This window comes from Solanum pennellii, chromosome 10 (assembly GCF_001406875.1).
Source record: "Solanum pennellii chromosome 10, SPENNV200".
Lineage (NCBI taxonomy): Eukaryota > Viridiplantae > Streptophyta > Magnoliopsida > Solanales > Solanaceae > Solanum > Solanum pennellii.
The window spans coordinates 59,828,057-59,841,791 of record NC_028646.1 but is presented as its reverse complement, the minus strand read 5'-3'; the positions used below and the strand labels follow the sequence as shown (position 1 = coordinate 59,841,791).

General features: G+C 36.2%; 1 pseudogene; it reads left to right on the top strand.

Annotated features, from left to right (window-relative positions):
• Window positions 1-881: 881 nt before the first annotated feature.
• Window positions 882-11,568, top strand: LOC114074277 (annotated as a pseudogene).
• Window positions 11,569-13,735: the final 2,167 nt, after the last annotated feature.

Here is a 13,735-nt window from a genome sequence, read left to right as displayed (position 1 = left end):
CTGTATTATTCAAATGTGAATGGTTTGACCCAACTAGGGATGTTGGTGTTAAAAGGCACAATCAATACAAATTGGTTGATATTAACCATCTTAATCGATATAAAAAATATGAACTTTTTATTATTGTAATGCAAGAAAAACAAGTGTGTTATGTACCTTATCCTAGCAAGAAAATGGACAATAATGATTGGGTAGCTGTGCTGAAGGTCAAACCTCAAAATTTTATTGAAGTGCCTAATGAGGAAGTGGCAATAGTTTCAAAAGAAAATGTTCCATTTCAAGTTGAAGAAGTTGAAGTCCATGAGATAGATATGATAGTTTCCTTTGATGAGCTTCTAGTCTTAAATGATCCAAATATAGATTTAATTGAAATGGATGAACCCATTGATGATGGACTTTTGCATGAGAATCATGAAATCCACATAATATCCACAGAAGAAGAGTATGAAACTAATGAGGATGAGGATGAGGATGAGTATGACGATGAGGATGAGGAAGAGGAAGAGGAAACGGAAGAGTTTGAAGAAGACAGTGACTAGTGCTTGATCATTTGCTATTGTATTTTCATTATATTTTGTTTGTTTCTGATTTTCAATCGAGGATAATATTTGTAGTTTTTGCTTTTAAGTTTAGGATTTAAAAAGAAATAGCTCTTGGTCTTTGAACTACATGTGCTTAATTTTTTATTTCAATCCCTAATTTTTTCTTTGGGAGACTTATTGTTATGTAAATTTTGATCATTTCTTTGAATTGAATGACATTACTTGATTGTGATTGTGTCAAGTATATTAGTTGACAATGATCATTTCGTACAGAGACAGTTTTCATATTTTATCTTTGTTCCAAATTATCTAACAACATAGTTATATTTGTCTATAGATATGGCTGGAGGCACAGTTCGTGGAAAATCCTCAGGTAGGAGTAATCCTGCTGTTCGTGTAAGCATGTCAAATATTCCCAAGCCCACTAGATTTTCTCCTCAAAAAGGTGGTACCCCGACAAATATTGTAACGTCAACTCAAAGTATTAGCCCAATCATCTCAAAGACACCTCCAGTTACACCAAATGAGAGTAACCGAACAGGTTAGGGTCTTTCTACCCACAATAATGTTTAGGAGCCTTATCAGAAGCACATTCTTAATGTAAAACTTCTGATATAAGTTCATGATCCCTTCACTATTGTTACTTTTGTTTTAGATAGTTACTATTGTTACTCTTGTATCTCTAAGTACTAATTTTTTTAATTCATCAACAAGCTCTTAATTACAAAGACAATTTTCATATTTCAGCATTAGTGTTCCATGTAATCTCATAACCTAACAACAATGTTTTTTCGTTTATACATATGGTTGGAGGCAGAGGTCGTGGAAAATCCTCAGATAAGAATAATTCTGCTATTCGTGTAAACATGCAAACTATTCCCAAGCCCACTACAATTTCTCCTCAACAAGGTGGTACCCCAATCAATATTGAAACGTTAACTCAAAGTACTAGCCCAACCATCTCCGAGACACCTCCAGCTACATGAAATGACAGTAACCTAATAGGTCAAGGTTTTTCTACCCGTAGCAATATTCCAACAGGTAATACAAATACAGTTGCTGAAAGTGAATCAAATAGTAGCCATCCAAGGACCCTTGTCTTTCTAACTTCTTCAGAGTTAGTCTATTCTTCTAATTTTGTTCCCACTTGTTATGTTGATGACACTTGCTGTCTTTGAATTCTGATTTATGGTAGCCCTCCTAATAACCTCTTCTAATTTATACAGACTGGAACCTTCTCAAAAATGCTCTAGTTTCATATCCAAGTCTTCAAAAAAGTGGTTGATCTCAATTGAATCAATTGGAAAGGTGTTTCAAATGATATAAGAAATTGTTATTTTTGAGAACTTAAGGTATCATTTTTTATCATAAGTGATTTTAGCAAGTGTATTCACATACATAGATAGGACATTCATCTACTACTTTCAAAACTTATATCAAAAAAAGTTCTCCTAGGATGTTTCCTTTAGTGAAAACAAAGTCAAAACACACTGGATGGTTAAGGAAACATTAAATTATAGGAATTATATTTCTAAAATAAAAAAAGGAGGAGTTGGTCCAGGTTACGTACAAGAAGATGTGTTCTAAAGATGGATGGAGCTTCGGGGAAGTGCAGAGTCTATTAGGAAATCATAAATTAATTAGCAAAATCGTCGTAGCGGTCGTGAAATTGCCATTGGGACTCACACTAGTGGGTCTATTTCTATCGGAGAACATCGCAAGAAACTTGTGAGTATATATGTATATATTCTACAAACTCTATAGCTAACATCTTCTCTTATATGATATATATAACGTGATTTCTTTTGTATAGGCTATTGAAAAAGGCCGAGATCCCACCCCAAGTGAGTTACATCTTCATGTTCATACACATAGACATGATGGAAAAACAATTGTTGGTGAGCGTTCTCGAGATGTCCATGTAAGTCTAAAACTTGGAGGTGTTTCGGTTCTTTCCTACTACATTTTATGGTGCATTTTTTAGTGTTATAAAGTGTATTTATTGCTACTATTTGGCATAGTTCTAATGATGTTTTGAGACTTTTTAATGCGATTCTAGTATTGTTTTAGAGAGAAACTACTGCCATTGTTTTGAGGCTTTTCTAGTGAAATTTTTAATGTTTTTTTTGTCTGATTCTAGTGTTATTTTGCTGTTACTGTAGCTTCAAAAAGTCACTCACTGATGAACTTAGCGCGTGTTGGGGTGGGGTGATGGGAAGGGGGATTTCCCTGAATAGTTAGTTGTCATTGTTTGTGTGGTACAAGTCCCAATTAACATATAATTATTGACCATGTAGGTGTAGGAAAGAGTCCGAATACCATTGTTTCATAATGCTAATTGTCACGCCCCGAGCTACCCCCGAGACGCGGACAAGGAACATAGGACCACAAGTGATCTAAACCTAACCCTGTTGGCATGATCATGAGAATATTAAAGAATAATAAACTGATGCGGAAGATAAATCATAATTTAATCTTAAAAGAAGGGGAATACCCATATTCTATAGCTGAGATATATGAAAAACCAAGGAGTTCAAAAAAAAGAAATATTAACTCACTATTAAGCTGAAACTAACTATATCTGAAAATAGCCTCTAAACTATACTAGAAATACTGGGACAAGACCCAGCTAAAACTAGCAAAACTAAAACTAAATGACATTCATGACTTTTCTCCTCGGATAATGAGGACTCACCACCGAATCTAGTGAACTGGAGATCGGGAAATTAATCAATGCGTGATCTTGATGATTAGAACCTAAACCTACATCACGATAAGATCTAGCGCATATATGCGTCAGTGCTTGAAAGGTACTGAGCATGTAGGATAGAGTAAAGCTAAAATAAAACATAACTGAACAAGCAAAATAGCAAGTATAATAATCTGACATGATAAACTAAATTCTGAGCTAACTGGATGCAAGGACCAATTTATAACATGCTAAAACAGAATACTGAATATACAGATAAACGGTCAATGCAGAGAGTGTGAATGATCTTAGGGAGATACTAATAACCGATAATAAAAGCACATGAGCTAAATGTGTAGTCCGATGTATACGCCCCATCGAGAGGACCCAATATACCCTGCCAAAGGTATAAAGGCATGCTGGCGTGATCACTAAACTTATTTCCCACAGAGGCGACTTAACCACTACTTTTCTAGTAGTTCTGGGAATATTGGGTACGCTAAACCCTAGTCCAACTCCGTATTATGCTACTCCCAATGAATTCTGTTAATTTGTTGTTTATGTCTGAATTTCTATAAATACTGGATAGCTCAAAACTGAACATGCAAACTGAGAATGCAACAATTAATCTGGTAATTATGCATTTATAACTAAGGCCTCTGTATCTGAATTGTCTGAAATTTCTGACCTAGCATGTGTAATTAAAGAACTAAAGAAATACTAAGCTAGGGTTTTGAAATTCATGTTATAATCTTAGTAGTAACTTGATAATCTGCTTTGGAAAATATATTTAACTAAATCATGAAGTTGTATCAAAGTTCTAGAAACCTTAGGTTTAATTATGATAAGAGAATCAAAAATTTGTCTGAAAACTAGGGACCCAATGGGTGAAAGGAACCCACTAGTGAAATACCATATATCTGGTGATGAAATCAACGGAAAAATACTTAAGTTTCAGGGCTGGAACTGCTGGAGGTTGTGGCGTTCCTGAACTAGGGTTCTTGAGCTTTTTCTCTTCTCTTGCTTCTAATTTTCTAGGTTTTTATTTAATGATTTGACTTGGATATGTTTTCTTTATGTTTCTAGGCTTAAACATAGTAAAAGTTGATGATTTAGGGTCAAAACGACGTAACTTAGTATTTAAACAGAGTGGGAATGGTCAAAAAGACCCGTGGGAAAGTTGATGTCGGGCCAAACGACGGTTACGACTTACGGTCCGTCGTCTGCCCGACGCCCCGTCGTTGGGTCTGTTGTCAGTTCCTGTGCGACTCGTTTTTACTACAATAGGCATAACTGTTTACTCGGAGGTCTTCTTTTATCAAGGTCGGTGGCTATGGAAAGATAATTCAATTATCTATCTGTGGGTAGGTCATGGGACACCTAATTCATTTTGTGCTGGATTCCCCTTAACTGTCTTCAAAGTTTCCACCTCCGGTCAAACCTAAAGACCGTAGGTCAACCTACGAACCGTGATGGTCATCCGTAGCTCTTGTAAGAGTGTGGGTGAATGGGGGTCTCAATTGACAGTTACGGACTATGGACCGTCATCTGACCTATGGATCGTCGGTCCGTCCGTTGAACAAGACTTAGACAATTTTTCCCGGCTGAATTTTTGGGAGTTTCTGATCTCATTGACGGTTGTGCAGGACGGACCGTCGTTTTTCCTATGGAACGTTGATGCCACCGTTGGTTGCACCTGAAAATTTTTTCTGAAAAAAACTAATTTTTGGTCTATTTTGGCTACTGGGTGTTACATTATCTCCACCTTGGGAAAATTCCTCCTCGAATGAAGACTAAACTAGCTGAAATATAGGGAGAGAGTTGCAAACCCCACTACTAAACTCTGAGAATTGAGTTTCTGACTGAATTGAGTTTCGAGTACATGCAAATACGAAAGAAAATGCAAGTACAAACTCAGGCAACATGATTCTAAGACTGAATTTATGCATGAACTACTGGGAAACTTAAGAGGAACTATTACCTCAAGATGGAGTAGAATCGCAAGGAAAGAGGTGAGGATACTTGTCTTTCATGGCTGCTTTGATTACCAAGTAACTCCCTCTATGGACTGACTTCTCCACAAAACCTTGATTGATGCGACTTCTTTGTTTCTCAACCTTCTTACCTGACGCTCAGGAATTTCATATGGTATATCCTCATAAAATAGACTATATTGCCTCTAACCAACAAAAAGTTCATGATAAGAACTATCCAACTCATGACCTTGAACTTTCAACAGTGGTGTTTGCACTCAAGCTCAGGAGACACTACTTGTATGGTGTTCACGTAGATGTGTTCACTGACCATAAGAGTCTTCAGTATGTTTTCACCCAGAAGGAGTTGAATCTTCGCTAGAGGAGATGGCTTGAGTTCATTAAGGATTCTTATATCAGTGTGCATTACCATCCAGGTAAGGAGAATGTAGTAGCAGGTGCTCTTAGTAGATTATCTATGGGTAGTGTAGCCCATGTTGAGGAAGAAAGGAAGGAGTTAGTGAAGGATGGTCACAGGCTTGCGCGCTTGGGAGTTCACTTTATGAAAATATCAGACAGCGGTGTAACTAGTTAGAATGGGGCAGAATTTTCTGTGGTAATGGAGGTTAAGGAAAAGCAAGACAGTGATCCATCTTGATTGAACTTAAGGGTGCAGTCCATAATCAGAGAGTGGAGGTTTTCTCCCAAGGGGGAGATGGTGTACTTCGCTGCCAGCGTAGATTGTATGTTCCTTATGTGGGCGAGTTGAGAGAACATATTCTTGCAGAAGCCCATAGCTCTAGATATTCTATTCATCCAAGTGCCACTAAGATGTACTGCGATCTGCGAGAAGTCTATTGGTGGAATGGCATGAAGAGGGATATAGCTGATTTTGTGAGTAAGTGCAAGTCAAGGTAGAACATCAGAAACCAGGAGGTATGACTCAAGTGATCGATATTCCTACTTGGAAGTGGGATGTGATCAATATGGATTTCATCACAGGGTTACCTCGTACTCGCAGATAGCATGACTCCATTTGGGTGATCGTTGATAAGATGACTAAGCTTATCGCTTTTTAGCGGTCAAGACTACAAATTCAGCGGAGGACTATGCCAAACTTTACATTAATGAAATTGTGAAGTTGCATGGGGTTCCTTTGTGTAACATCTCAGATAGAGGTCCTCAGTTTACCTCTGATTTTTGGAAGTCATTTCAGAAAGGTCTTGGTACTCAGGTTAACCTTTGTACAACATTTCATCCACAGACAGACAGGCTGCAAGATCGTACCTTTAAGACCTTAGAGGATATGTTGAGAGCTTGTGTGATCGATTTCAAAGGTAGTTGGGATGATCACCTTCCTATTATTGAATTTGCCTACAATAATAACTACAATTCCAGCATTCAGATCGCCCCTTATGAGGCTTTATATATAAGCTATTACCTTACCTCGCTGCATCAACACACAACCTAGGCCAACTCTGGATGCATCACAATAGATCACATAACCATCTGAACCCTCTGGTTGAGTCAAGACAGGAGTTGAAGTCAATCTAGTTTTCAATTCTGCAAAGCTTTTCTCACAATCATCTAACCATTAAAATTTGACCATCTTCTGAGTCAACCTAGTCAATGGTGACGCTAAGCATAAAAATCCTTCCACAAACCATTTGTGATAACCCACTAGACCTAAGAAACATCTGATATCTGTAGCAGAGGTAGGTCTGGGCCACTGTTTCACTGCTTCTATCTTCTGCGAATCCACTAAGATCCCTTCGCTAGATACAATATGACCAAGAAAAACAATGGATTGTAACCAGAACTCACATTTAATAAACATAGCGAATAACTTGCGATCCTTGAGCGTCTACATAACTACTCTCAAATGACTTGCATGTTCTTCCTCACTTTTAGAGTAAATGAAGATATCATCAATAAAGACGATAACGAACAAGTCCAAGTACTAATTGAAAACTCCGTTCATCAAATCCATGAAAGTTGCAGGAGCATTAGTTATTCCAAACGACCTAACTTATAATTCATAATGACCATACCGAGTTCTGAAGGCTGTTTTCGAAAGGTCACTATCTTTGACTCTAAGCTGATGATAACCTGATCTGAGGTCTATCTTTGAGAAATGACTAGCACCCTGAAGTTGGTCAAACAAGTCATCAATCGTGGGGATGGGATACTTATTCTTGATTGTGACCATGTTCAACTATCTATACGAACAATACTGGTGCACCCCATGGTGAAATACTAGGCCTGATGAATCCCTTATCTAGAAGGTCTTTCAACTTCTCTTTCAATTCCTTAAGCTTTTCTACAGCCATTCTGAAAGGAGGAATAGAAGTAAGCTGGGTATCTGGAAAGATATTATTTCCAAAGTTGATTTCCCTTTCGGGAGGGACTCCGGGAAGATCTTCTGGAAATTCAGAGACTACTGGAATTGACTTAAGCGTTGGGGTTTCAAGGCTAGAATCCTTAACCCGAACTATAACATAGAGATAACCCTATGATATCATCTTTCTGGCCTTAAGGTAAGAAATGAATCGACCATAGGCTCTAAGCTACTATCCTTCCATTCTAAGATTGGTTCGTCTTGAAATTGAAAACGAACAATCCTAGTTCTACAATCGACTGAGGCATAACATGAGTGTAACCAATCCATGCCTAGAATGACATCGAAGTCTACTAGATCTGCTAAGGTGACTTTCAGAGAGACTGCGATAGGGCAATTTATGTATACCCATCTAGCTATAACTAGGTCACCGACTGAAGTAGAGACTGAGAAGGGTTCTGAGAGAGTTTTTGAACTGACACTGAATTGGACTACTATACTGAGTTACAAAAGACAAAGTCATGTCTGCTGTCTTTCGACTGAGTAAACTATATGTGATTCACATCCTCGAGTTTGTAGGATGCCAATCTCACCAATCACTACCAGTTACTGACATCACACCAAATATTATCTTGACCTCATCAATTAACTTCTGTGGGTCCTTACAAACATCCGACCCTAAAATCTGAATTGGCTTTCTACAATTCTGCATTTGAACTTCCTTATATGGTACTAGAGGAACAGCGTTAGCATTGCATGCATTAGCATTCCATGCCTAAGTTCTACGAGAAGGCATGATGTGAAATGTAAAACGTCAAGTTTGATTGGACTAAGATCATACCATACGCACGATAAGAGTAACAAGAAAGTAATGTTTTTCCTAAAACATTTTATAGCCTCCCTCTCATTAGATGTGGTGCACTTCACACCCATGAAAAGGACTCTACTTAGTCTTACTTTTAAGACATCCTAGGACACTTAAACCTAGTGCTCTTATACCAAGTTTTGTCACGCCCGGAGCTCCTCCTATGATGTGGACACAGAACCTAAGACCATAAGTGATCCCAAGCTAACCCTGCTAGCATGATCATTAGCATACTAAAGAATAAAAAACTAATGCGGAAGCTAAATCATAATTTAGTCTAAAAAGATGGGGAATAACCATATTCTATAGCTGAGATATATGAAAAATCGAGTAGTTCAATACAAAGAAATATTAACTCACTACTAAGTTGAAACTAACTATGTCTGTAAATAGCATCTAAACTGGACTAGAAATAATGGGACAAGCCCTCAGCTAAATCTAGCAAAACAAAAACAAAAGGACTAAAGATTGAAATGACATTCATGATTATTGTCCTCGGAGAACAAGGACTCACCTCTGAATCTACTGAACTGGAGATTGGGAAATCAATCTATGCATGATCTGGATGATGAGAACTTGGACCAACATCACGAGAAGATGTAGTGCACGTATGCGTCAGTACTTGAAAGGTACTAAGCATTTAGGATAGAGTAAAGCTGAATTAAAACATAATTGAACAAGCAAAATGGTAAGTATAATAATCTGAAATGATAAACTGAATTCTGAGCTTACTGGATGCAATGACCAATTTATAACATGCTAAAACTGAATACTGAATATACTGATAAATTGTCAATGCAGAGAGTCTAACTGATCTGTTGGAGCTACTAAAAACCAATAATAAAACCAAATGAGCTAAATGTGGAGTCCGATGTATATGCCCCATCGAGAGGACCCAATATACCCTGCCAAAGGTATAAAGGCATGCTGGCGTGATCACTAAACTGATTTCCCACATATGAGACTTACAACATTCTTGGGTAGTAGTTCTGGGACTATCGGGTTTGCTAAACCCTAGTACAACTCGGTATTATGCTACTACCAATGAATTCTGAGAATATACTGTGTATGTCTGAATTTCAATAAATACTTGATAGATCGAAACTGAATATGCAAACTAAGAATGCAAAAATAAATCATGTAATTATGCATTTAAAACTGAGGCATGTATATCTGATGAGTCTGAAATATCTAACCTAGCATGTGTCATTCAAGAACTAAAGAAATACAAAGCTAGGGTTCTGAAATTCATGCGATAATCTGAGTATTAACATGATAATCTGATTTGGAACATATATTTAACTAAATCATGAAGTTCTATCAAAGTTTTAAAAACCCAAGGTTTAATCATGATAAGAGAATCAAGAATCTGACTGAAAACTAGGGACCCAATGGGTGAAAGGAACCCACTAGTGAAATCCCATATACCAGGTGATGATACCCACGGAAAAATACTTAAGTTTCAAGGCTGGAACCGCTGGAGCTTGTTGCTTTCTTGTAGGATTCTTGAGCTTTTTATCCTCTCTTGCTTCTAATTTTCTAGGTTTTAATTTAGTTATTTTACTTGAATATGTTTTAATTATGTTTCTAGGCTTAAACTGACTAAAATTTGATGAATTACGGTCAAAACAACATAACATAGGGTTTAAACAGAGAAGGAAAGGTAAACAAGACCCCTGGGAAAGTTGCTATCGGGCCAAATAACGGCCAGGAGTGATGGTCCGTCGTATGCCCGATGGCTTGTCGTTGTGTCCGCCTTTAGGGCATGTTCTACAAGCCTTTACTAAAATGGTCATAACTTTTTACTCGGAGATCTTATTTTCACAAGATCGGTGGCTATGGAAAGATAATTCAATTACCATCTGTGGGTAGGTCATGGGATAGCTAATACATTTTATTCTAAGAGTTATGACCATTTGATATTTACCCAACTGCATTTCCCCTTAATTGTCTGCAAATTTTCCACCTACGAACCATGCTGGTAATCCGTAGCTCTTGTCAGAGAGTGGGTGAATGATGGTCACGATTGACGGTCTCGTACTACAAACCATCGTTTGACCTACGGACCGTCGGTCCTTGCGTCGATCAAGTCTTATCCAAAAATTCCAGACTGAATTTTTGAGAGTTTCTGATCGCATTTACGGTGTGCAGGATGGACCGTTGTCTGTCTTACGGACCATCGATGGCACCGTTGGTTGCATCTGCAGATTCTTCTTAAAAAACTGATTTTTGGTCTATTTTGGCTACGCGTTGTTACACTAATACTCTAGGGAACTACTTTTACTGGTGTGGGTATAACTTTATGTTGCTAAAAACAGAAACTCATTCTTAAAACTATTGCACTTCTACTTGACACCTACTGTAATAAGACATAGCTCATCTTGATATGATCTTCTCTACGGGTGGATGCTGTTAGCAATTACTTGACTATCCACTGTTTATTACTACAGACGCAACAACTGCTACACTAGACAAATGGTATACACATCTATGAATTCCATTCCAGTCAACTTGTGAACTATTTTATTTCTATCAGTTTGCCCTGTTTCAAATGGATACCTCATCCTGCACTCACATATACTACTTTATCCTTGTATAGAGTAGCTGGTATATTTAAATAATCATATGGAATAGTACCAAACTTAACTGAACTGGACATCTTTATTCTTAGCGTCTCTGCCACTCTCTACACTGTACTGAGCATGACTTTGTGTATTTTCTACATTTTCCTTCAAAATTTGGTTTGTTCCGTATCATTAATGCTTTCTAATTTTCTCTACTTATAATAGTAAAAATATGAAGAAATATTAAAGGAAAAAACATTGTCTGAAACCGATATTGATCAATAAGAAGCATATTACCAAGCTACGGGAGGAGAAAAGAAAAGAAGAATCTACGGTCTTGGATCTAAAGCAAAAAATTACTATGGGCAGAAACTTTGTGGGTCATCATCATTACCACATCCATTTTATCAATCAACATCGACAAAAAATATGGAAGAGTTTGTAAAGAAAATGATGTCTGCACTAACTAGTCATCTTGTTCCTATTATTGTTGAGCAGGTTAAAGCATTGATTACTCCATTCGGCAATCAATCGTCTGCGGCGCCCATGCCTCCTGCTAGTAATGTTGATGAGGTTGATACCTCTATTTCAAGTTGATACCTCCACAACTTCAATTTTTAATAATGACATACTTTTTGGAAGCTAGAAATTGCGCGTAGTAATATTTTGATAAAGATTGGTTAATTTAAGAGTACTTTATAGTTTTCTTTGTATATTTTCAACCAAAAATATGGTGTTTTGGAGTTTTCTATTTATATAGTATGAATCGTCTATGGGTATTATATTATATGAATGTTTGTTAATTTTTGAGTATTTAGTAATTTTCATTTAATATATTTCAACAGTGCATAAGAACAATTTTAGCAACAAATTTAGCGACGTTTTGGTCGTTGCTATAAAAATAATTTTGGCGACAGATTAACGACGAATTATTGAAGGACTAATATGTTGTTACAAAATATCTTGCGACGGAAATTTTTCTGTAAATTTATCAAAAATAACTAAATGAATTATGAAATTAGCAATAAAACTACATAAATATATTGACGAATCTTTCCGTCGCTAACATGTGGCGACGGAAACGTTTCGTCACAATGACGTCGCTAAAATTGAGATGAAACATCCTTTTTCGTCATAGAATTATGAAATTAGCCACAAAATAATATAAATATAATGACGAATCATTCCGTCTCTAAAATATAGCAACGGAAGTAATTCGTTACAAAGACGTCACCATACTTGTGACGGAACTTATTTTTCGTCATTAAGAGCTTACTAACGAGCATAATAGAAACAATCAATATTCCGTAGCTAATCTGTCGCTAATCGTGATAAGTGACAGATTTTCTTCATATAGTTACAGATTGTTGCCGTTGCTAAACACTGTTTTTTTTGTACTGAAGAATGCTTTACAACTTGAAGTGATGCCTTGCAAAATGAGAGGAACCTCTATTTATACTACTTAGTAGGGACTAAAGTTCAATTAATATTAACTTTACAAGTTCCTAAAATATTTACTCTTTGGTCCCCTTTCTAGAGAATTCAACATACTCTTGGAAATTCTAACACATTTTTGATTTGTCTGGGGAGTTCTAGAATTCTCCGCAAGCCTCACAATAATTCTGGAGTCTTCTACGCCACTCCAGATGCAAAATTTATTGGTCTAGTGGCGGGACATGACACTACGCTCTTATTACTAGACCCAACGCCTAAGCCTTAAAAGGTAGCTCTTTTGTTCAACAGAAAATATTTTCCTTAGTCCCTAGACAAGCATTAATGCCCCGTCTTCAAAATAATATTCCTACTCAAGTTTAAAGAAAACTAGAGTTTCCATTTCAACTCCCAATACTAGCAATAGTTTTGCACAAAGGGGAGAGTTCAATTCAAGACAAACTCTATCCTCCATAAAATTTAAGGTTCAACCCCACTACCCAAGAATTGAGAATTCATTAAATAACCCATTTTGTCTATTTAAAATAATGTTGATTGTGTGCTTTAACAACATCAACAATAGGCCATTATTTTAAATTTTTTGTTCACAAAGACGACAAGACCAAATTATAGGAAACATTACTCATTAGTCTTTCTAAGCATTTAACACTTGGAATCATCATATTCAAAGTTAGTACAACTTGGACCTCAATGTAGCTCATAAAATAACACATTCAGGTAGAAAATAATATTTTATATAGGTGTTGGAATTACGACAAAAAATGAATACAATGTGAATGTTAATGCAGGAAATACAAACAAAAATTCGATTAGAACAATGATGTATAATATTAATGCTGAAAAAGCTACTAGTAACGAACTTGGAACAATAAATGCAAATTTACAACAACAAATTGGTGAACAAAATATTTCTTATCCAAGAAATATCTTGACTATATATAAAAGTGATATAGAAGAAATAGATTCAAAAGAGAAGGAAAATTGTTCTGCATATTCTAATTTCAATAATATGGGTTATTTTTTTGAAAAATTTTGGACCTTCAGGTGCTAACCTACCCAATTCATATGACAATGAGTTTGATTAAGTTTATTCTATTGATCAGGTAAGTTCTTCAACCTAGTTATTTTATATTATATATATTTTTTGTTTAATTGTTGGTATTAGCTAAAAGAAATATAAATTTACAGCAATATAGGTTAGTGTTGAACTAACTAATATGCATCAGCTGGTGTAGTCAACTTTTGTTTTAAACTTATAATGGTTTTAGCTAATACCAATATATATATATATATATATATATATATATATATA